Genomic DNA, 26,200 nt, shown 5'->3' with positions numbered 1-26,200 from the left:
AGGAATGTCATGGCTGTGGTGCACGGGGCAGCAAGACGTGTTTTTTGAATGTGGGATCTGGTGTCAGGCTGTTGGGATCAAATTGCCAGCCTGTCTCTTCCTATTTATACGACCTCTGAGAGTCTTCCAGCTCTCTGTAGTCTAGTGTCTTAGTTTGGGATCTGCCAAGAGCAGACCTGAAAGGAGCATCTGGGTGCAGGTGATTTCACTGGGAGGGGAGGAAGATGGTGGGGGAGTAAAGAAGTGAAGAGGGTGCAGGAGGAAAGCAGGTTACTTCTGTGGACAGCTGGGGCTGGATCCCACTGGGGACCCTCGGAGAGCTAGTGTAGAACACGCCTCACTGGAGTGAGGGAGCTGGGGTGTTTATCCACCAATCCTCACCCTCTCTGGTTGAGGGCTGGTTCCAGAAGCACCAGCTCCCTGTACTTCTGGTCTGCCCCTCAGGCAGAAAGATGCATGTGTTTGAGGACTCTGAGCCTGCACAGGGACTGTCCCCTGAAGCTGCAGGTGACCCCTGTGAAGGGATCTGGGGACACTGGCAGCATCTGCTACTGTAAGTTCTCCCATCAGTGAAATGATAATCACCTATGTCATCGGGTTACTTTGAAGATTTAGACCAGTGCTGTCCAACAGAAAAACACAGAAGTCACAAGCCACAGAAGTCAATTAAAATTTTCTAGTAGCCACATTAAAAAAAAGGGGGGATGACATTAAAGTTAATAATATATTTTATTTCATTTGACTCAGATCTCCAAAATATTACCATATGTTCATGAATTGATAAAATTAATGAGGTATTTTTACATTCTTTATTTTGAATTGAGTCTTCAAAATCCAGTGGGTTTTTTTTTTTTTAAATAGACTTAATTTTTGTGGAGTAGTTTTAGGTTTGCAGCAAAATTGAGGACAAAGTGCAAAGTTCCCATCCCCGCACAATGCACAGACTCCTCCACTATCAAGATTCCCCGACAGATGGTAGATTTGTTGCAACTGATAAACCTACACTGACGCATCATTGTCACCCAAAGTTGATAGTTTACATTAGGGTTCATTTTTGGCGTTGTACATTCTGTGGGTTTGGACAAATGTATGACTTGTACCCATCATTGTGGAATCTTTCAGAATAGTTTCACTGGCCTAAAAATCCTCTGTGTTCTGTGTTTCAGCCTTATGATTCCCTGAGCAGACAAGCCAACCCTGCTATGTCAGACTTCTGACCTACAGAACTATAGGCTAACAAATGGGTATTGTTTAAGCTGCTAAGTTTGTGATATTTCACTGCGTGGCTACAGAAAACTAATACAGAATGGAAACTGGAGCAGCTAAGGGAGGAGGGCAGGAGACCTTGTCTGTCCACTTGCGATAGTCAACCAGTCAGCCTGGAGCTTGGCCCAGGCATTCCCTACCAAGTGGCTGGCTGGGGGATGCTCGGCCGCCGTGCTCAGTACCCCCAGGTCACCGCCAGAGGGCCTCCGAACATCTCCAAATCAAGAAATCCTGATTAGGGAAAGTCAGAGAAGGAAGAGCCCGTAGTCTTGCATTCTTCCCATTTTACACTTGGGGGAACCGAGGCTCACAGCAGAGCCTGGATGCGTTGGAGCTGTGAAAGGAGCTGGTTTCAGGCCATCCTCCTTCGGAACCCCAATGCCACCACTTCCCAGCTCTACAACCCTAGACAAATTGGGTCAGCTCTCTGAGCCTCAGTTTCCCTGTCTGTAAAATGGGGATGGGATGCTTTGGACATGGGCAGCTGAGAGAAGGGTATTCCTGGCAGAGGGAAGAGAGTGGGTAGAGGCACACAGGTGTGTCTGGTGTGACATGTGCAGTGTCACTTGAGGGCAGGGTGGATGAGCAGAGGGTGGAGGTTTGTCTTGGGCGGTAGTCGGAGCCAAGCTGTTGATTCCAGGCAAGGAATTTGGGCTCCAACCCGAAGGGTTTTAACCAGGGACTGGACTTGCCGTGAGGAGAGGGTGCTCTTGGGGTGGTGCCTGGCTGTCTGGCTTGGGGAGGTGAGTGGGTAGGGATGCCATTCCCTGGGCTGGGCGATGGGAGTGAGGGTGGTTGGCAGAGGAGGGAGAGGACAGGTTGACTTTGGACGAGATATACATGAGGTGCAGGGTCGGCAGGCAGAGCCAGTCTTCAGGGGGCCTGATGATCTGGAGCTGGGAGAGAAGACTGGGCTGGCAACAGAGAACTGGTTGCCCATTTGTGTGCAGACAGAAATCAGGGCTGCGAGGGAGGCGATTTCCCAGGGTCTGTGAGGAGAAGCTGGTACAGGACAGACCTGGAGAAGGTGGGCTGTGGACTAGTGGCAGAAGAGAAGCAGCTGGCAGGGAAGCAGGGGAAACGTCAGAAGAGGAGTTCATAGGGGAAGATGCTGAAGGAAGAGCATATTTTGAGGAGGGAAGAGACTGACAGTGTCTGGTGCTGCACAGAGTGAGATGAGTGGGAAAGTGTTCCACAAGGGCGCCCTTGAGAACTTTGGCCAGAACAGACACAGTGAGGTGGAGGAAGCAATACCAGGCTGTGGAGGGCTGAGGTAGGGTCCAGGTGAGCATGATAAATAACTCCTCTGGTCCTCATGGTTCTCATGAGTCAAATGGAATCAACACAGGAGTCAGGATTGCTGTTAAAACCCAAATCACCCTTCCAGGCCTCCCAAACACAATAAAGTCAATGCCACTATTAAGAAAAGAAATCAATCAGTCATCAGGAACATCTAGCAAGAGATGGGGGTGGGCGGCAGAATCTTTCCAAAGACAGGTGGGAAAACAGCTTTAGAAATGACTGGTCATACCCCCAGTGACCAGAAGGTGGCAGCACCCCATCAAGTAACACCATCTCACAGGACCAAGTACTGTGTTTCATCATTTCATTTATTTATTCTACAAGAATTTTTTGCACAGCTACTATGTACTGGGCTCTGGGCTAAGCACTGGAGATTTTATCTATCTGTCTGTCTGTCTATCTATCTATCTATCTATCTATCTATCTATCATCTCTCCTCATGGCACACACATTTTATTTAAAGAGGCAGATAATACAAGTGAATTATTTTCATACCTGTCAGTCAGCCCTCTAAACTCCAAAGCTTTATCTTCTCCAAGTTGCAGGAAAAACTTTCTAGAATGTGTGACATATATTCCTCCTTCTTTGAACAAAGCATACTGAATAGAACTCGAGTTCATGTACTGGGTCCACCACTCCGTGATGTGTTTGCTTATTCATGGGACAGATTGTACATATTTTCCAAAGATGACTGGTGCACTATCTCCCATCCCATATGAACTTCTTACAGTGTGAGTTTGACCTTCCTCCAATTGAGAGGAAGGAGTCTCTGTGCCACCCCTTGAATCCAGGCAGGCTGGTGACCATAGTGGGAGGATACGTCATGACTTCTGAGGCTGGGTCATAAAAGGCAACCCAGCTCCCACCTTTTACCTCTTCTCCTGCCCTACTTCTGAGCCTAGGCTCTAGAAGGGTCAGAACCCTTGATGGGCAAATTGGGCAGGCAGGGGAGGTGAGCTGGTGGGGCCCTGGCAGGCTGCCCTGGCTCAGCTTGGAAACTCAGTGGGGAGGGAGGTGTGGCTGTCTTCCCCACAATTCTGTCTCCCTGTTCTCAGTCCTCTTTGCCCTTCACCTATTTATGATGTTACTCTGGACTCATTTTGGGTGAGGAGAGGAGAGACCAAGGGGAAAAAAAGTGTGGGTAGCACCCTCTGGTGGTGGGGTTGGGGGGTGTCAGATGCCCAGAGGCTGGCTCTTCCTCTTGTGGGCTTCTCTGCCAGTGCGTTGGAGACTCCACCCAGGGGCGCACCATTCCCTGACAAGAGTGACATAACCTTGTGTTGACTGTTTATGACATCTCCCCTTCTGCCCTGCTGGCATCCTCTCAAGTGGCCTCCTGACAAACCTTAGCAGACCTCTTCATGCCTGCACCCTAGTCAGCTCCTGGGAACTCAGACCAGGCTCCCTTGAAGCCCCCCCTATCAGACTTGAGGCAGGAGGAAGAACAATCCTTTCCTTCCAGTAACCCTCTTTCCAGTTGCACTCCTGGTCCCAGTCCCTTGCCTGGTGGTGGGTGATGGGCAAAAGGTCAAGAACCAATTTGGTTGCCATCTTTCTGTAAGTCTTATGCTTCACTCCAGATTGTGGGGCACTTGGGTGCATCTTTTCTTACCTCTGGAGTTTTGAGAGAGAAAATGCCCTTTGAAAAATCCTGTTACATGAAGAATGGTTTTGCACTTGCAGGGATTCAAAATGTACCTCAACGGCATAAAGATTATCTTAAGCCAAAAACATCTGAACCAACAGCAGCCACAGAAAAAAACCTTATCTCAGCTTCTTTTGCAGACTTAAGCAGGATCTCCTGGAAAATATGGTTGCTATAAGTCCTCTCTCTGGCAGGTTTACAGCCAGAAAGAAGACTACCATTATCATAAGGATGAGTAATTGCTTAAACAGACTTTATCTGAAACTGTCCTACTTCCCATTTATTCTTCCACAGAAGCCCTTTCTCCCGCCTCTCTTCCTCTTTCTTAAGTAGGTTTATAAACCTCCATCTTTGGATGTCTTGGGAGCCCATTCATCTGAAGGCTCCCTGATGAATAAACTTGTCTTCTCTCCTGTTAATCTGCCTGGTGTTAGTTAATTCACAGGCCCCCAACCACTGAACCTAAGTTGTTAGAGGAAAGTTTTTTCTCCCCAACGTATTCTTCTTTTGACCACGAGAGTGTAGGTGACTGCCTGAGATTTTCTCTCTGGTCCTGGAGTTTATCTTCCCGCTCTGCCAGTATCAATGCAGAGCAAAAAGTTCACTCCTTTCCCCCCGCACTTCCCATGCTTGTTAATTGGACTGGAAGAAGGGATGGGAAAAAAGAGAACATGTAGTAGATGATACTGCTAAATTGATTACTTTTTCATATAAACATTTAGTCAACAATAGCAAAGGGCTGATGTGTGCTGGAGAGCAGCTGCACAGAAGGAATGCTTTCTTGGTTCCAAAGCATTAATGGCTTAGAGAGTGGATGTGTGATGTTTGTTTTCATTGTCTGGTGTAATTGCATTTGAGTGGAATGTAAATGTTATCAGGGGGCTGATTACACAGTGACTGGACCGAAAAAAAAAATCAACATCTTCTGTATTAGTCAGCTGGGCTGCCATCATGAAATACCTTAGACAGGGGGCTTAAACAACAGGAATTTGCTTCTCACAGTTCTGGAGGCTGGAAGCCCAAGATCAAGGTGTCTGTTGATTTGGTTCTTTGGTGAAAGCGGCTTCCTAGGTCGCAAATGTCAGCCTTCTCACTGTGACCTCACTGGGCAGGGGAGAGGGAGCACTCTGGTCTCTTCCTCTTATAGGGACACTAATCCTATCAATGGGGTCCCATCCCCATGACCTCAGCTAAACCTCATCACCTCCCGAAGGCCCCACGTCCGAAGACCATCACATTGGGGGTTAGGGCTTCAACATACAAATTTAGGGGAGGACACAAACGTTAGTCTAGAACAGCTTCTCTACAAAGGAGGACTAACCAGTTAAAAAGTGTCATAATGTATCCAGTGCAACAGGTCTGTGCTGAAATGTGTCATTTTTGTTTTGCTTTCTGCCCCTCTCTTGTTGGATCTTGCTAGCAGACATCCAGGCTTATTCTCCTGCTACGAGAAACTCAACCCATCCTCCCTGGGACTTACATGCTTGAGTACTGTGACAGGAGAACCAGGTGTAGGAAAAAATTCTGTGTTGCAATAGAAAAATTGTGCACCATCTGCAACACAGCTTTGTGGGTCTTCAGGTTCTAGTCCTGTTCAGTTTTGTCCCTGTGTGCAATGCATCTCAACATTCCTTTTGCTGTTTTGAGTTTTCCTTGGAATCGGTTATAATGTCTGCCCGGTTTTCCCAGATCATATGAGTAAAATAAATTCCTCAACAGGTGTTCACTTTAACAGCTGTGCTGAGAGTCATGAGTTTGCCTTTTTCTGAAGTGTATCTTTTACCACAGAGAAGCCTTTGGGAGGAGAAGCGGCGGGACCCAGCTGAATCTCAGAGCCCGTGTCTTTCCCATCTTGGGTCATAACTGCCCCTCCCTCCAGATGCTTGAGCCCCCAAACGTTGAGGCCATTCTTGGCTTTTCTCTTTCTAGCACCTCCCGCCTCATGGTAGGCTGAATAATGGTCCTCCAAAGACATCCGCATCCACGTCCCTGGAACCTGTGAACATGTTACCTGACAAGGCAAAAGGGACAGGTGTGATTAAAGTAAGGATGCTGGAATGGGGAGATTATCCTGGATTATCAAAGTGGCCCCCATATAACCACAGGGAAGACAGGAAGGGCCAAAGTCAGAAAAAGGAGATGAGAGAGTGGAAGAAAAAAGTGGGGTCATGCACTTTGAAGATGGAGGAAGGGGCCACAAGCCAATACCCCAGTCAAGCAGCCTCCAGAAGCTGGAAAAGGCAAGGGAACAGACTCTCCCCCAAGCACCTCCAGAAGGAAGCAGCCCTGACAACATCTTGATTTTAGCACCAAGACTCTTTTCGGATTTCTGACCTTCAGAACTGTAAGAGAATAATCTGTGTTGTTTTAAGCCAGTAAATTGGTGAAAATTTGTTATGCAGTAAGAAGAAACTGATGCAAATACCAAAGCAAATTATGTTGGGTTTATCTTCAGAGTGCACCCAGGTTCTGGCATCCTGGGCCAGGCCAGCCGCACCCCTTGTCTGGGTTGATGCAAAGGCCTGCTTACTGGGCTCGCTGTCTACCCTGGCCCTGCAGCCTTTTCTGCCCTCTGGGGTGCAGGAGATGAGATTACTATATGCTGCCCTCTGGCCTTCACTCTTGGCATTGCCTTTCTCTGATGTTTCAGTGTCTCAGCAGCAGCCAAATGCATTTCTGCTGTCCCTCTAATTACTATACATGCCCTCTAAAGTCCTGCTCCATTGCAACCACTAGGGAATCCTCTTCCTCCATGTAGCATCGCAGTTCTCCACCAGTGACAGTTTTGACAATTGCACTGCCGCAGCTTGCCAGGGGCTAGGCAACGGGGTTCTCACTGCCAGCTAGCTCAGATGACCAGCTCCCAAATCCCGTTTCCAGAGTCTGCTTCTGGTATCAGCTTTCTCAGGTCAGATTCCCTAAGACTCAGGTGCTGAGTTGCAGATTTGCCGGCAGGAAGTTTTCTGGGGAGTACTCACAGGATCAAGCCCTGGGGTTGAGGAGAGGAGAGGGACTCCTGTGAGGAGTGGAGTCCACAGCTGAATAGCAGTGCAGTTGCAACAAAGGTTGCAGTTGCAACAAAAGTTGCAGTTGCAACAAAGTTTGCAGCCACAACAGGGGTCACAGCTGCCAATCCTGTGAGGAGCTCTGGGGCTGGAGCAGCTCTTCCGAGTTGTCTGCATGTGGGGCGGGAGGGCCAGGCCTTTATGTCCCTTGGTTGGGGAGTCACTGACTGTGATTGGCTCCTGGAAGTGGGTGCAACCTTCGGCAAGGCAGTTTTCTTTGGCCCTGAGCAGCCATTGGAGGGACACTCAGCTGAGAGCTTTCAGCCACCAACATTCTCAGTAGTTGGGTGGATGAGTTTGAAAGGGGTGAAGGGGCAGGACTGGATGTCATCTATCACAGAGATAATAGCTCTGACAGATTTTATCACAACCCTGCTTACATTCCTCCAGGTACTTACAATAAAATTCATGGGCAATACCCCTACGTATTCTGGCCATTGATTACCTCTGACATTATCTAACAGTGCCCCCCAGCTCACTGTGCTGTCCTATTAGCCTTCTATTCATTCGCCCAACAAATACCTATTGAATATTTTCTACTGACTAAACAATGATCTGGATCTGGGGTCCTGTGGCCCACAGGCCAAATGATGCAGCTGCCTGTTTTTATAAATAAACCTTTGTTGGAGCACCTATTTTAAAAAATATTCTCTATGGCTGTTTTCATGCTACCGTGGCAGAGTTGAACAGACACCATACAGCCCACAAAGCCTAAAATATTTACTATTTGATCCTTTACAGAAGATGTTTGCGGACATCTCTTCTAAATCAGTGATGAAATAGAAACATATATGTATATACATTTATTGCAAGCCTCAGATTTGAGCCACATATGTAATTTTTACAAAATGGAAACAGGAGAAATACATTTCAATAATGTATTTTTTGTAACCCAGTGTAAACCCACGTTTAGTTCCTGGAGTGTGCATTTGTATGAATTCTACTGAACAGCCAGGGATATAAACCCTCTTTTAATGTTTCAACTTGTAACCAATATAATACAGTATTTATGAAATACTTTACATTCCTTTTTTTTTTTTCTAACACGATGCCTTTAAAATTCAGTGTGTAGTTTACACTTAATGCGTTATCTCAGTTTGGGCTAGTCACTCTTCGCGTGCTAACTTGCCATATGTGGTCAGTGTTCCAGTATCAGATGGTACTGGGAGCAGGTGATATAGCAGTGAATAAAGCAGACAACCCCCCCCCCCATCCTCCGTAACGTACATTCCTAATGGAGAGGAGAGACGACGCACAAACAGGTAAAATGAACTTTGCGCCTGATGGTGTTAAGTGGTGACGTGGATTCTTGGAGCGGAAGTTGCATGTTTAAACTATAGGGAAAGTCACGCTGAAGAATTCGCCTTACCCAGAGCGGGGTCTGGCTTTTCTCTTGGCTCCTGGTTGGTGTCTCTAGGCCCCTGTAGGGCATGTCTTTGTTTGCCTGGGGAGTTTGGCCACTGGACAGCCTAAGCAGTGTGACTTAAGATGGGGGCTTCTGACCTCCAGCTCCTCCGGAAAGGGCTGGGGACGGCAGGTCAGCTACATGGGCAGCATGTGACCAGAACCTACTAAATATTCCGGACACCAAAGGCTCGAGTGACCTTCCCTGGTTGGCAGCACCGTGTGTGTATTGTAACATTTTGTGACTGGGAGGAGGTCACGCAGCAGCTGCGGCTCCGCAGGGAGACGGCAGGGAGCTTCTGTTTAGGCCCCTCCTGGACTCTGCCCTGTGCCCTTCCCGTGGCTGAGTTCCACCTGTATCCCTTCCCTGATAAACCATAGCCGTGGCTCAGTCTGCTTTCAGGGAGTTCTGTGAGTCCTTCTAGGAAATTATCAAACCTCAGGGAGGTTTGGGGGAGACCCCTGAATTTGCAGAAGTGAGGGTGGTCTCTGGTGGGGACAGGTGGCCCTCGGTGCTGTGTGGATGGTGGCGTCTGAGTAAAGACCTGAAGGAAGTGAGGGGATAGCGGGAGGCCAGAGGGCTGGAGCAGGGGCCGGCAACGGGGAACGTGGAAGGAGATTCCTCCTGTACTTACTATTTTGATAAACCACTTTGCACAGGGGCCAAAATCTCATGTTTTAAAAGTACAGCATGTGGATGAAGGTTTAGGGTAAGATTTAGGCTGGGGTTGGGTATTGGGATTAGGGTGAGCCTGAGTGCTTTCTTTTGTTTAGTCTAGGATTAGAGTTGGGCTACAATTGGGGTTTCGGCTTCAGTGTTCAGTACTCAGTGTTAGGACATTTATGGTTGCCGTTAAGATGAGTGCTCCGGCTGGGCATAGCTCATGGAATTCGATACTACTGACCACGTTTAGTTCCTGGAGTGTGCATTTGTATGAATTCTACTGAACAGCCAGGGAAATAAACCCTCTTTTAATTTAATAATAGAAATCAGGGGGAGAGTATAGCTCAAGTGGTAGAGCCCATGCTTCACATGCATGAGGTCCTGGGTTCAAGCCCAAGTACCTCCATTAAAAGTAAATAAATAAGTAAACCGACTTACCTGCCCCCTTAAAAAAAAAAAAAAAAAGAAAAAAGAAATCAGCTGAGCATTGTTTTAGAGTTAGGTTGAAGAAAATGTGTAACCTGAGAAATTATGCCATATAATTCAGCCAAATGAAAAATAAATGAAAATGAAGCCAACTTTGGGAATAAAGAGGTGTTTATTTATAGAGCCATGGTGAACAATGAAACTGGTTATAAATAGTTAAATCTAAATATTTTTGATGAAATGAAAAAGGAAGAGGTTTGGTGTGAAAAATTCATAAGGAAGTAAGCATGCCTTTCTTTCCAATACTTCAAGCCATGTGGGAAGAGAAAGGGGAGTAAACCTCTGGCCTAGAATTTCCCTTTATTGTTCTTCTAAGATGGATTCACCAGCTCTTGCCTTTTTCTTTCTCTGTTTATTCCCTTCTTCTGTTGGAATACATCCTGAATAAATGGATGGTGTGTTTATTCTACCCTCGTGCTGCGTTGGTAATGAGCCTGGGTCTGGAACTCTAGAACTTTGAAGCCTTGGTTTTTGTCTTCTAGTCCCTGGGGCTGCTGATGACCTTCCAGTGTTCCTTCTTTTGCAGGTGACAGCTTTGACTACTGCTACCAGTTGTGTTTTCACACCAAAGCCTCTTCGTTCCTGGTTCTGAAACTTGGCCACAAGAAGTGTCTGGTTGTGGACCTTTTCCATGTAGTCTACTCGGCACGTGGAGGGTGCTTTCCGTCCGAGGAGCATGTCTTCAGTCACCGAATTAATCCAGACCCTCAATTACTTATGAGTGGACAACCACTAGGCACCAGACATTTCTGCAGAATCAACAGCAAAACTGAGAAGGATCAAGATGAACAAACAGGAAAAAATATATATATAATTCGGGGAACTGAAAGTGAGAAAGCACCGACTGGTCTCTAAATCTACGTGAGTCCTGAAACCCCAGTGAGGGCTGTTCGGTAGTCATCCTTCTTTTCCCTATTCACTCACTCCCTTCTTCCTTTAGATGATGATTTTCTATCTCTGCCTCTCTTTTTGGGCCTCCCGTGTGGCCTTCCCCAACTTCACCCCCAGCTGATTACCTCGACTTCCCTGAGAATTAAAAGAGTCAGAAGAGAATTCTCCAAAGTTCCCATCACCTGATCTATCCAATTACTCGATCTGGTGCTGTGTACTCTGTCTTCCTCCCTGTTATATATGGAGCAATTGTCCCTACTAAGCCCAGCTCCTTCCACCACGCCCTGTCCCACCCATCCCTTCTCTCCTCCTTAAGGACGTAGCTTCCCCACTCTCTCCAGCATCATCTTCCCCCAAGTCCTGCCTCCCACTGGATCACTCCCATCTACCTGCAAACATGCTGTTATTTTTCACATCTTAAAAGACAGTAAATAATCCTCTGCTTCCACCTCTGGCTACTGCCTTTCTTCCTTCCTCCCTTTGCGGAGAAACTTCTTGGAAATCCTGCCTACACTTGCTGCCTCCGGTTCTTCATCTCCTATTCTCTCTTAATCAAGATTTTACTCTCATCATTCTACCAAAACAAATCTTGTCTCCGGGACTCAGACCATGAACCTTTTCTCTTTTTAATCGACACTCATCATGAACTTCTTTTGTCTCTTTAGAGGCCATCTGTATACAGTATCTACATCCCTAACTTCTCCCCTCTGATCTCAAGACTCGTGTATTTAAATGCCAATCTAATATCTCCCTTCAGATGTCAAATAGGTACCTCATGCTTAGCAAGTTCAAAGCTGAGCTTCTGAGTTCCATCCCCCACCAAGTAGCTCCTCCCCCAGTCCTCCCCCTCCCCCAGTAAATGATAAGTCAGGTCCCCCAGTGCTCCGAGGACATGAGAATCCTTTTTCCTCACATGACACATCTCATACATTGTATACTATATATCTGTAGATATCCAGAATGTGACATCTGGTAATCACCTCCACCTGGCCCACAGGCTACAATTATTTCACACCTGGACCTTCTGGAATAACCTCCTAACTGGGATAACCAGCTCCTCCCAGTTTGCCTTGTGCTTTCCCAGTTTTCAGTTTTCACACTAAAAGTCCCATCTCAGAACCCCCCAGCTCTGGGGGAAACCAGGGTAGTTTTTCACTCTGCTTCTAACTGGGCTGTTTCTTCTGTGACCTTCCTACGGTCTATTCTCAATGGAGCTAGGGTGATTCTTTGGAAAGGAAAAAAAAGATTTTTTTATTGAGGTATAGTCAGTTTACAATGTTGTGTCAGTTTCTGGTGTACAGCACAATGCTTCAGTCACACATGAATATACATATATTCATTGAAAGGCAAATTTTATGATGTTCCTTCTCTGCTCAGAACACTTCAGTGGCTCCCCATACCACTCAGAGAGAACAGCTACTGCTGGCCTGCAAGACTGCGGGGTCCACAGGCTTGTAGGCAAAGATGGAGAGCTGATTTTGAGCAGGCTGATGTTGAGGTACCTGTGGAATTCTCAGCTGGCAACGTCCAGATCAGAAGGAAGGATTGAGAGCATATTTTGTTAGTAAAACAAGAGCAGATGGTTATTGAAAAATTGCAAAAAAGAGTTCTAAGAAATTATAAACATTAGTTAAATTGAAAAAAAAAATCAATAGTAGGACTGAGAGATAAAATTGCAGAATCTCTTTCTGGGAATACTAATGATAATCAATAAACAGGCAAAATACATAAAATTTACTTAAATGTTATTTAAAATACAAAATATATAAACATAATTTGCAACATGATGCCCTAAAGTCCCCAAATCTCCATTGTGTATCTTCCCAAACCAAGGCCACCCTTCTACATAACCTGCATACAACCCTCCAAATCAGAGAATCAGAAATCAGCACTGGTATAACACTGACATTATTCAGATTTCACCAATTATCTCCACAACGTCCCTTTCCTGTTTGGTCCAGGATCACACTTTGCACTTGATCATCACATCTCTTTTGTCTCCTTCAGTCAGGAACAGATTCCTAGTCTCTCCCCATCTTCACAACCTCCATAGTTTTAAGGAGTACAGGTCTTTGGTTCTGTGGGCTAGAGCTCAGCCTGGTTCCACTGATGCTTCCTCAGGGCGGGACTCAGACATGCGTCCTTGGGAGGAATACACAGAAGCGGTGCTACGCTCTCCTCGCTGCATCGCGTCAGGAGGCTCATGATGTCGACCTGTTCTACTGCTGGTAAGGTTCGTCTCCATCACTTGGTCTGGCGTCTGCCAGCTTTCCCCACAGTTAAGTCCTTATTGTCCTGTTTGTAATTGGTAAGTATTTTGTGTGAAATGTACTCTCAAACTATGCCAATATCCTGTGTTTCATTAAACCTCCATTCATTTGATTTAATAGCCATTGATGATTCCTGCCTGAATTAACCACCATTAACGGTGGTTACCAAATGGCCATTTTCTGTTACCACCACTCCTGCTACACTAATTAGTTGGCATTCTGCTACTGAACTAAACTTGGGTCTGTTTGCCCACATGCAGTAAAGCCAACCTACTGACCCGGGGTTGTGGTGAAGGAAAGTGCAGCATTAATTGCAGGAGCCAAGCAAGGAGTCCAGGGCAGCTAGTGCTCAAAAGACCTGAACTCCCCAAAGGCTTTCAGGGAAAGGTTTTTAAAGACAGGCGGAGGGAGGAGAGTTGTGGCATGTGTGATCAGCTCAGCGACGTTCTTCTGATTGGTTGGTGGTGAGATAATTGGGAGTCAACGTAAAAGTTTTTGGTTCTAACTGGTCTGGGGTCTCCATGCTTGTGGTCAGCATACAGTTAACTTCTTCCACCTGATGGAGTTTTCAGTATCTGTAAAAGAGCTCAAGGATATGGCTCAGAATATTATCTGTAGTCCTTGATGGGGAACTAAAGGTCTTTGACTTTGTTTAATGGCTAAACTAGTATTATTTTTTGTCTTGCCTGACTGTTTTCCTTTCTTTCTACATGTTCTCACTTCTTGGATTAAATGCACTTTTTTGGAACTTGGGGAAGTCTAGGAGACTAAAGTGTTTCTACAGGCAAGAGGCAGGTGGAGGGCATGGTGGGGGCAGGTCTGTCCCAGGATAAAGTCCTGCTTGATTACAATTCTACTATAAAGAAGAGATGTCCCTTTTCCTTCATTTACTTATATCAGTTTAGGCTCATGGATTCCTATTTTATTCAATAGATTTAATCCATTATTATCATTATATCAAATCATTTCAGATTTGGCTAGCAGGAGAACCTCATCAGAATTGGCTCCTGTGACTTTTAGCTATGTCCCCATAATTTTTGGAATGATTCTTTACTTTCTGGCATAAGAAAATGTTCCAGGCTCATCTTGTAATTTCCCTGCCTCAGCCTTGGAATCGACTATTTCTCCAAGGAGTCCTGGAGTGAAGAACGATGTTTGGAAACTAAAGTCTGGATATTCAGTTGCTTGTTGATTCTGTGGTGTCATCAATTGTAGGCCTTCTCTGTATGCAGACTTAGGACATGTCTGCATGTACACATACATGTGTGCTGTGTGTGTGTACTCTACATAACAACTATTTCTGTATCTATCTCAATAGATTTTAAAGGCCCATGCATTTGCCCTGGTACCTCCAGTTCCATTGATGGTTATTTTTAGCCTTTCCCCTTTCCATATATGTAAATCCCTCTCTGACAACAGGAAGAGCTTTCATTATCTTCTGTATGGTTATTTATGTACTCAGTCTCACTGTTGGTAAGTAATGTCTACCATGCTGGTCACCTCCTTGGCTCCCAAGCCCTCTGCTGCTACCTTTGTGGCTGCAACCACCCCTAAAAGAAGCAGAGGGAAGAGACAGGGAGGAGAGGAGAGGAGAGGGGAAGGGAAAGGAAGAGAAAACTAACTTATTCCGAAGGAGGGAAGGAAGGAATATGCATTTTAAGTTCTCTTTTTAAACATTATTTGGGGGGGAGAAAAACCCTTCTGGAAGTTTTTCTTTACAGTATGAGGCAGAATCTCCCTCAATCTTCTCCCAAGCATGGGAGTCAATTACATTTGTTGAATCTGTCCTTTCCTCTACTAAAGTCACAGTTCCTTTGGCTGTGGTTTGTGTAAGGATACAACTCAAGAATGCAAGGATAGAGATGAGGCCAAGATGCCGGAGTAGTAGGACGCTCGTAGCTCACCCTCTCCCACAGATACACCAAGACTCACATCCATGGACCCACTCAGCCAACCAGAGCACCTGTGGAACTCTGACAGAATATTGTCCTCTTCAAAAGACAAAGACACCAAAAATCTGTTTTATTCCTACATAGGCATTAGATAAATAAATAAACAAACTCCTTTAAGGACCACAATAGATAACTGATACTCCATAAGCTACAGTGCCAGAGAGATATGAGCAAGATGAAGTAGAGAAACCATTCCCAATTAAAAGAACAAGAGAAATACCCTGAAAGAATGACCAATGAAATAGACATCGATAGCCTACTAGATCAAGATTTCAAAAAAGGAGTGATCAAAGTATTGAAGGAACTAAAAGAGATAGTGTTTAGAGATATAAAATATGTCAAAAATGAAATCGAAGCTATAAAGAAGAGCCAAGTAGAATTGGTAAACTCATTGGCTGAGATGAGAATGAAGCTAAAGGCTGTGCAAAGCAGACTAGATAATGCAGAGGAACGAATTAGTGACCTTGAAGACAGGACAACAGAAAGCACCCAATCAAAACAACTGCAAGATAAACAAATAAAAACAAATGAAAGCAACATAAGGGACCTGTGGGATAATATAAAGCGTGTCAATCTTCGCCTAATAGGGGTCCCAGAAGGGGAAGAAAGATCAAAGGGGATTGAAAAGGTTTTTGAAGAAATCATGACTGAAAACTTCCCAGACTTAAAGAAGGAATCAGATATCCAAATACAGGAAGTTCAAAGGGTCCCAAACAGGGAGAACCCAAACAGACCCACAGCAAGACATATCAGCATCAAGATGGCCAGAGTCAAGGATAAAGAAATGATCCTAAAGGCAGCAAGAGAAAAGCAAAGAGTTAGTTACAAGGGAACCCCCATAAGGCTCTCAGCTGATTTCTCTACACAAACACTACAGGCCAGAAGGGAGTGGCAAGATATATTCAAAGTCCTGAATGAAAAGAAGATGCAGCCTAGGATACTTTATCCAGCAAGGTTATCCTTTAGGATAGAAGGAGAGATAAAGAATTTCACAGACAAGCAAAAACTAAAAGAGTTTAGCAACACTAAACCCATGCTAAAAGAAATATTGAAAGGTCTACTCTAAATAGAAAAGAAGCAGGATGCTACAGAAATGAGAAACTCACAACTGGAAAGGTGATAATTCATGAATTACAAATAAAATAAACATGAAATTGTAAAAGAAGACATTGAAATCATTAAGAGTGGGAGAGGGAAGCAAGAAAATATAGAGTATTTTTTTCTTTCTTTTTTAAATTGTTTTTGGTAGGATGGGTTCGAGATATAGCAATGGGCTAACAGACTTACAAAAAAGGGTAACCACAAGCCAAAAACTTACAAGGAAGTCACAAAAACTAAGTAAAATCCAAGATAATACAAAGGAAAATTACCAAACCACAAAAGAAAGAAGAAAGGAACAAAGAGGAAATACCAATTCGACTGCAAAGAAAAGTTGAAAATGGCAATAAACACACATCTATCATTAATTACTGTAAACGTTAATGGACTAAATGCTCCAGTCAAAAGACATAGAGTGGCAGACTGGATAATAAAGCAAGAACCTTCAATATGCTGCATACAAGAGACCCACTTTAGGGAGAAGGACACATATAGATTGAGAGTGAAAGGATGGAAAAGGATATTCCAAATGGAAAAGCCAAAAGAGCAGGTGTTGTAGTACTGATTTCAGACAAAATAGACTTTAAAACAAAGGTCATGAAGAAAGATAAAGAAGGACATTTTATAATGATTAAAGGAGTGATACAAGATGAGGATATTACACTCATTAATATATATGCACCCAATATAGGAGCACCTAAGTACATAAAACAATTACTAACAGAGATAAAGGGGGATATTGGTGGGAATACAATCATAGTTGGAGATTTTAACACTGCATTAACATCACTAGACAGATCTTCCGGACAGAAAATAAATAAGGCAATAGAGAAATTAAATAATACAATAGAAGAATTAGATTTGGTGGATATTTTCAGAGCATTACACCCCCTAAAAATAGGTTATACATTCTTTTCAAGTGCACATGGAACATTTTCTAGGATTGATCATGTACTTGGGCACAAAAGAAACCTCAACAATTTTAAGAAGATAGAAGTTATCTCAAGCATCTTTACTGACCACAGTGCCATGAAACTGGAAATCAACAACAGAGAAACAAAGGAGAAAAAAAGGAAACCATGGAGATCAAACAATATGCTATTAAAAAAACCAATGGGTCAATGAGGAAATCAAAGCTGAAATTAAATAATACCTTGAGACAAATGAAACTGAAAGCACAACCACACAAAATTTATGGGACACAGAAAAGGCAGTGCTAAGAGGGATGTTTATAGTGATACAGGCCTTCCTCAAAAAAGAAGAACAATCTCAAGTAAACAATTTAACCCACCAGCTGGAAGAACTAGAAGAAGAAGAACAAAAAACCCCAAAAGGCAGCAGAAGGAAGGAAATTATAAAGATTAGGGAGGAAATAAATAAAATAGAGATTAAAAAAATCAAACGAAAAGCTGGTTTTTTGAAAAAGTAAATAAAATTGACAAACCTCTGGCCAAACTCACAACGAAGAAAAAAGAGAGAACACAAATTAGCAAAATAAGAAAGGAAAATGGAGAAATTACAACAAATAAAATAGAAATACAGTATATCATATGAGAATACTATGAAAAACTATATGGAACCAAACTGGATAACCTGAGGAGATGGACAAGTTTCTGGGAACATACTGTCCAACAGGACTGAACCAAGAAGAAACTGACCACTTGAAGAAACCGATCACTAGAAATGAAATCGAAATAGCAATAAAAAACCTCCCTACAAATAAAAGTCCAGGACCAGACGGCTTCACCAGGGAATTCTACCAAACATACCAGTCCTTCTCAAACTCTTCCAGAAGATTGAAAAGGAGGGATACTCCCAAACTCATTCTAGGAAGTCACCATCACCCTGATACCAAAATCAGGCAAAGACACTACCAAAAAAGATAATTATAGGCCAATATCACTGATGAACATAGATGCCAAAATCGTCACCAAAATATGAGCAAATAGAATCCAACAAAACATAAAAAAGATTATACATCATGACCAAGTGGGGTTCACCCCAGGGACACAAGGGAGGTTCAACATACGCAAATCAATCAATGTAATATATCACATCAGCAAGAGAAAGGACAAAAACCACATGATCATCTCAATAGATGCAGAAAAAGCATTTGATAAAATTCAACACCCATTTATGATAAAAACTCTCACCAAAGTGGGTACAGAGGGAACGTATCTCAACATAATAAAAGCTATATATGACAAACCTACACCCAGCATAGTACTCAATGGTGAAAAACTCAAAAGCTTCCCACTAAAATCTGGGACAAGACAAGGATTCCCACTATCACCACTCCTATTCAACATACTGTTGGAAGTCCTAGCCACAGCAATCAGGCAAGAGAGAGAAATAAAAGGGATCCAAATTGGAAAAGAAGAGGTAAAAGTGTCACTATATACTGACGACAGTTACTATATATAGAAGGCCCTAAAAGGTCCACACAAAAACTACTAGAGCTGATAGAAGAATTCAGCAAGGTAGCAGGTTACAAGATTAACATTCAAAAATCAGCTGCATTTCTTTACACTAACAATGAATCAACAGAAAAAGAAAGTAAAGAAACAATCCCCTTTAAAATAGCACCCAAAGTAATAAAATACCTAGGAATAAATCTAACCAAGGAGGTGAAAGAATTATACACAAAAGACTATAAACCATTGATGAAGGAAATTAAAGAAGACTTAAAAAATGGAAACATATCCCATGCTCTTGGATTAGAAGAATCAATATTGTTAAAATGGTCACACTGCCCAAGGCAATCTACAGATTTAATGCAATCCCTATCAAATTACCCAGGACATATTTCACAGAACTAGAACAAATCATAATAAAATTTATATGGAACCATCAAAGACCTAGAGTTGCCAAAGCCTTACTGAAGAGAAAGAAAGAGGCTGGAGGAACAACTCTCCCAGACTTCAGACAATACTATAGAGCTACAGTCATCAAGACAGCACGGTATTAGTACAAAAACAGACATATAGACCAATGGAACAGAATTGAGATCCCAGAAATGAACCCACAAACTTTTGGTGAACTAATCTTTGACAAAGGAGGCAAGAATATACAATGGAATAAAGACAGTCTCTTCAGCAAATGGTGTTGGGAAAACTGGACAGCAGCATGTAAAACAATGAAGCTAGAACACTCCCTTACACCTACGCAAAAATAAACTCAAAATAGATCAAAGACTTAAACATAAGACAAGATACAATAAACCTCCTAGAGGAAAACAGGCAAAACATTATCTGACATACATTTCAAAAATTTTCTCCTAGAAGAACTAAAAGCAAGAATAAACAAATGGGACCTAATGAAACTTACAAGCTTCTGCACAGCAAAGGAAACCAGAGGTAAAACAAGAAGACCACCTACGGAATGGGAGAAAATTTTTGCAAATGAAACCGACAAAGGCTTAATCTCCAGAATATATAAGCAGCTCATACGTCTCAATAAGAAAAAAAAAAATAAACAACCCAATCCAAAAATGGGCAGAAGACCTAAACAAGCAATTCTCCAAGGAAGACATGCAAATGATCAATAGGCACGTGAAAAAATGCTCAATATTACTAATTATCAGAGAAATGCAAATGAAAACTGCAATGAGGTATCACCTCACACCAGTCAGAATGGCCATCATTCAAAAGTCCACAAATGACAAATGCTGGAGAGGCTGTGGAGAAGGGGGAACCCTCCTACACTGCTGGTGGGAATGCAGTTTGGTGCAGCCACTATGGAAAACAATATGGAGATTCCTCAAAAGACTAAGAATAGACTTACTGTATGACCCAGGAATCCCACTCCTGGGCATATATCCAGAAGGAACCCTACTTCAGGATGACACCTGCACCCCAATGTTCATAGCAGCACTATTTACAATAGCCAAAAATTGGAAACAGCCTAAATGTCCTTCAACAGGTGACTGGATAAAGAAGAGGTGGTATATTTATACAATGGAATACTACTCAGCCATAAAAACCGACAACATAACGCCATTTGCAGCAACATGGATGCTCCTGGAGAATGTCATTCTAAGTGAAGTAAGCCAGAAAGAGAAAGAAAAATACCATATGAGATCGCTCATATGTGGAATCTAAAACAAACAAACAAACAAACAAACAAAGCATAAACACAAAACAGAAACAGACTCATAGACATAGAATACAAACTTGTAGTTGCCAAGGGGGCGGAGAGTGGGAAGGGATAGACGGGATTTCAAAATTGTAGAATAGATAAACAAGATTATACTGTATAGCACAGGGAAATATACACAAGATCTTATGGTAACTCACAGAGAAAAAAATGTGACAATGAATATATATATATGTTCATGTATAACTGAAAAATTGTGCTCTACACTGGAATTTGACAGAACATTGTAAAATGATTATAAATTAAAAAAAAAAAGAATGCAAGGATAGTTCATGCCTCATGTTGGTGCCAGAACAGGGAAGTAAAACATGAGAGCACTCTGCATCTCTCAAGAGCCAAGCTGTTTCTCATTTCTCATGAGCCACAGGACTTACTCGTCGCTGCTTCTCTCTGCTTCCTCCTCTTCCTTTTCAGTAGCTTGCTCTGCTTGCATGTGGGCCCAGTGGCCCCTAGGCTCAGTTTGTCTAGCTCCTCCACTGGACTGCACACCGTTCTTGGCTGCAGAATCTCTACAATGCCCAAGCTTTGAGAGGACTAATCTGCCTGTCTCAATCTAGATTGGTTTACCTTGGGTCTGAGGTCTGGGCCAATCGCCTTCGGTCAGAGTGGGGAGCAGAATTACAACAGTTCCCGGGGAGGGCCCTGCAGGCTGGAGATAAGATGAAGCAGTTTCTCTAAGAAGATTGGGTCATATGGAGGGACCCTGAACACATCTGCTCCATTCTGTAGTCACATGTTAAACTCTTATAGGGCAGTTTTTCTTTTTTTACTGGCTTATAGATTTTAAGAAATGAGGACATTTGGAAAGGGTTTTGTGGATCTGAACGTTAAGGATCTGTTTGGGTTTGTGGGCATTGTACAGAAACACTGATCTAAGTCCAGCACTTTGATTTCTCAGATGAGTAAACTGAGGCCCGGAGAGGACAAGGGATTTGTCTCTGTCCACATAGTTTGTCAGTGGCAGACCTGGGATTAGAACCATAGCTGGCACTAGGGAAAGGTGCGCAAGGGCCCTATGGTGCACAATTTAAGGAGGCCCTTAGTCTCAGAGTTGTGCAAGTGCCCTAAGTACCTCCCTGGTCTTACGTTAGGTCCAGCCCAGATGAAAACTCCAGGGTCCTGCTTCCCAAGAGGGAGAGATCATGTCTGGCTTGGAGGATTTGGGTGAGGGGGACTTTTGGGGAGGTTTCCTGTGTTGCTACTTTCAGGGAGAAGTAAGCTCCTGGGGAAGGCTGGTTAAGCGAACTTCCCCAAGATGAACTTGGTGGCATCTTGGGATGGTCAATCACTGGAGAAGCCTGAATGAGCTTGTGTACCCAGAGCACTGAGGGCCCCCCAAGTCTTGGCACAGAGTTCCTGGCCTGGGTTATCTTTAGCTGCTTGCTGAGGGTTGCAGCATTTCTGAGACCTACTGATGAATACTTCTCTTTTCTCTTCTCATAAAAATAGACCTTCAGTCCAGTCGGTCTTGTATAGTCTGTTCTTGCAGAAATGGGACACGTAGGATTTGGGTCTCTCTAGTCTCCTGTCTGGTATCTGCTTCCTTCATGCAGATTTTTTTTTTTCAAACACAAGAGGATTTTAAGAAAGTTGGTACTGCCTTTGCTGTTGGTTGAGACAAAAAAAAAAAAAAAAATCACCAAGATGGTCAGTAGGACAAAAAAGAGATAAAGAAGAGAAGAACAAAAGAGAAACACCCTGAGCTGCTTTGTGACCTTCCTTCTGCTACCACCTGGTCCAAGGCACAGCCCTTTCTCACCTGGACTCTTAACTCCATCCACTCTTGACCCTGATTTGGTGTATTCTCGACAAGGCAGCCAGAGGCACTTGTTAAAAGATAAATCAGGCAAGAAAGTGAAATAAAAGGCATTAAGATTGGAAAGGAAGAAATAAAACTGTCCCTATTTGTGGATGTCATGATCTTGTCTTTCCATTTTTCAGTTTTATTAGGTAGAATTGTTACAATCAGAATGCACATATACAGTATATTGTATGTAAATACATAGACACAATATACTGCACATGTTTTTAAAATTTACATATATGTGCTGTTCATTGTTTCTAAGAATGTGTGGAGCTTTAGCTTTTTAAACTTACATAGTTATCAAAGAAATAAAATCAACCACAAAATAAGATTTAATTAAAAAAGATACATACACCCTGCTAGTGGATGTCATGATCTTATATATAGAAAATCCTAAGAAATTCTGAAAAAAAACTATTAGAACTAATTAATGAGTTCAGCAAGGTTGCAGGATATGAGATCAATATATAAAAATCAATTGTATTTCTATACACTTGCAATTAATAATCCAAAAATGAAATTAAACAGTTTTATTCATGATAGATTCAAGACAAGTAAATGCTTAGTGAATAGATTTAACAAAGGAAATCTAAAACATATTCTGAAAACTACAAAACATTGTTGAAAGAAATTAAAGAAGACCTACAAAAATGGGAAAGGATCCCATGTTCATAGGTCAGAAGACAGAGTATTGTTAAGATAGCAGTACTCCCCAAATTGATCTATAGATTTAATACAGTCCCTATCAGAATCCCAGCTGGCTTCTTTATAGAAATTGACAAGCTGATCCTAAAATTCATATGGAAGCTCAAGAAACCTTAAATAGCCAAAACAATCTTGAAAAAGAAGAAAAAGTTGGAAGACTCACACTTTCCAATTCCAAAAACTTACTGCACAAGGCAAGACAATGTGGTACTGGCATAAGGACAGACATAGAGATCAATGGGATAGAATTGTGAGTTCATAAGTAAACCCATGTTTCTCTAGTTACTTGAATTTTGACAAGGGTCCCAAGACCATTCAATGGGGATGGAATAGTCTTTTCAACAAATGATGTTGAGACAACCAGATAACCACAAGTAAAAGGATGAAGCTGGGTCTCCTATCTCACATCATGTATGAAAATTAAGTCAAAATGGATCAAAGACCTAAATATAAAAGCCACAATTATAAACTCTTAAAAGAAAACCTACGTGTACATCTTCATGACCTTGGATGTGGCAATGGATTCTTTGCTATGACACCAAAAGCATAAGCAACAAAGGAAAAAGGTTGATCACTAGGACTTAATAAAAAAAAAGAAACTTTTGTGCTTCAAAAGACACTATCAGGAAAGCAAAAAGAACCCACAGAATGGGGGAAAATATTTGCAAATCTGGGATGTATAAAGAATGCTTAGGTGGTAGAGGTATAACTCAGTGGTAGAGTGCATGCTTAGCATACACAAGGTGCTGGGTTCAATGCCCAGTACCTCCATTAAAAAAAGAAAAACAAATAGCAAGAATGCTTACAACTCAATAATAAAAAGACTAATAACCTAATTAAAAAATAGACAAAGGATCTAAATAGACATTTCTCCAGAGGAGACGTGCAAATGGCCACTAAGCACATGAAAAGATAATCAACATCATTAGTCATCAGGGAAATGCAAATCGAAACCACAGCATGATAACACTTCACACCCATCTGTTCTGTGATGAACAGAATAAAAATAAGATAATATGTGTTAGCGAGAATGAGGAGGAATAACCCTCAAACATTGCTCGTGGGTGTGTAAAACAGTGCAGCCACTTTTGGAAAACAGTCTGGCAGTTGCATTAAAAAATTAGACATAAAGTTACCATCTGACCCAGCAATTGCATTCCTAGGCATATACACAAGAGAAATGAAAATACATGTTCAAATAAAAATTTGTGTATGAATGTTCATAGCAGCATTATTCATGATAGTCAGAAAGTGGAAACAACCCAAAAGCCCATTCACTGATGAACAGATAAAATGTAGTATATCCACAGAATGGAAAATTATTTGGTCCTAAGAAGGAATGAAGCACTGATGCTGTGTGCTACAACGTGGGTAAACCTTGAAAACATGGCTGCGTGAAAGAAGCCAGTTGCAAAAGAACACAGATTATATGATCCCATTTATATGAACTCTCCAGAACAGCCAAATATACAGAGACAGAAAGTGGGTTAGTGGTCACTTAGGCCTGGCATGGAGGTTGGTGAGAAGGTTGGGAAGTGCTATCAAAAGGGGAAGGAGTTTCTTTCTGAGGTGATGAAGAGGTTCTAAAATTGACTCTGGCGATGTTGGCACAACTCTGTGAATATAGTCTACAGCGATGAGGTACACACTTTAAGTGAGTGAGCTGTGTGGTATATAAATTCCATCACATTGAAGTTATCCATATCTATATCCATATCCGTATCTATACCATCATGTCCTGGCTTTGCTGAGCACCCTCTGAGGACGCCTACTGCATTCAGAAGAGTAAATTTCCAAGTCCTTTCAATGACCTACGAGTCCAGTGGGACCTGGAACCCCATCACCTCTGTGATCTCATCTCCTACTCCGCCCCTCTTGGCTCTTCCTCTGACTTCCCTCCCATATAACTGCATGGCTCTTTCCCTTCCTTCTTTCAGGTCTCTACTCAAATGCCACATTCTCAACGCAACTCACTCCGACCATCCTATTAAAAAATTGCAGCGCTTACCCCATTGTCTTGCTCCATTTTTCTTTTTCATAGCACTGAGCATCTTCTTAGCAGGAGTGATAGCCAAAATATTGAACAACCCATACCATAAGTATAGGGAGTGGAATTGGACATAGATCCTAGAGACACCTCCTGGGCAGGGCATTAACCCTGTGGTCACTGGATCATAGGAAGATGGTGCGGGAGATGGTGTTTCTGGGAAGGGCCAGGGAAGCTAGGGGGCATATTTCAACTGCTCTGACTTGCTAGCACATGCCTGATGAAGATCAGCTCTGCTTGTAATATAGTAAATCAATTTCTGATTATATTATTATTAGAGTATAAGTTGTATGAATGCAAGGAGTTTTGCTTGCTTTTTTTCAGTGATGTATCCTCAGCACCTAGAGGAGTATGTGGCACACAGTAGGTTTTTAAAAAATATTTGCTGAATAAATGAATAACCTATTTAAGAAATAACAGCATGCAGATTTTGGAAATGGGTGCTGAATCTGTATAACCTGGACCTCTTGATATTATGAATTTTTCCAGCTGCAACATGTGTTGTGCTGATGGCCCAGGGCAAACAACCTGGTTCTATCAGTCATTGAAAATGCCTAGACAAATTTTTAGAGCGAGAGACGGGGAGAGAGTGAATTAGTTAGAACCCTTGGTTGCAAGGGATAGAAACTAAATTCAAACTGTAGGGATGGGAAAGAATTAATTGCTCACATAACTGAAGCCTGGCTTCAGGTGCAGCTGGATCCAGGAATTCCAACACTCCATCAGGAATTTGTCTCTCCATTCCTTGGCCCTGCTTTCTTCTAAATCGCCTTCATTCCCAGGCCACCTCTTCCTAAATTGTGGCACATATGGCCACAGGCCTCTCTAGATGTAGTGCTGTCAGCTGAGTAAACTCCTGTGGGAAGACAGGACCCTTTTCTGAATCATTGGCCCAGGTTGGGTCACATGCATTTCCTGCACCAGCTCTGAAGCCCGAAGAACAGAGATGGAGAAGGTAGGAGGAGGCAGATCTTGATGCAAGTACACCAAAGCCTCCGAGGACCTTGGAGCAGGAAGCAAGTCACAGACTGGGGGCTGGGATTCAGGCAGACCCCTGCCTATAGGAGGCAGCCCAGTTACCCACAGGGAGGAGGGAGGCTGACTGAGTTCACACCAAATCCTTTGTGGCTCTCAGCCGTTATGGCTAAGGGTCAGGATACAGTGTTGGATTCTTGGCATAGTTTGATGGTACAATGAGAAAGATTTACTGATGGATTAAATGGGAGGAGTGACAGGAAGAGACGAGTCTAGGATGCTCCAAGCTTGGGGGTGGGGCGACTAGAAGGCTCGAGATGCCTTAAGCCAAGATGGGGAATATTGAGAAGGAGCTGGTTTTGAGTGCAAGTCAGGAGGTCAGTTTTATTCACCATATTTTGAGATATTTATTAATGTACCAACAGAGGGGGATATTAGGGGAACAACTGGACATACAAACCTGCAGTTTGG

General features: G+C 42.9%; 1 protein-coding gene across 1 annotated transcript in view; it reads left to right on the top strand.

Annotated features, from left to right (window-relative positions):
* The first annotated feature begins 10,507 nt into the window (after nucleotides 1-10,507).
* The window catches only part of CCR8 (C-C motif chemokine receptor 8), a 98,264-nt gene continuing 82,571 nt past the window's right edge, over nucleotides 10,508-26,200 (top strand). Inside the window, exons 1-2 of the mRNA XM_074345216.1 lie at nucleotides 10,508-10,693; nucleotides 12,845-12,951. The gene's annotated coding sequence lies outside the window, so the exon portion shown is untranslated. The remainder of the gene's footprint in view (nucleotides 10,694-12,844; nucleotides 12,952-26,200) is intronic.

Source organism: Camelus bactrianus, chromosome 17, assembly GCF_048773025.1.
Source record: "Camelus bactrianus isolate YW-2024 breed Bactrian camel chromosome 17, ASM4877302v1, whole genome shotgun sequence".
NCBI lineage: Eukaryota > Metazoa > Chordata > Mammalia > Artiodactyla > Camelidae > Camelus > Camelus bactrianus.
The sequence above is the reverse complement of the archived record's forward strand: the minus strand, read 5'-3'. Positions and strand labels throughout refer to the sequence as shown.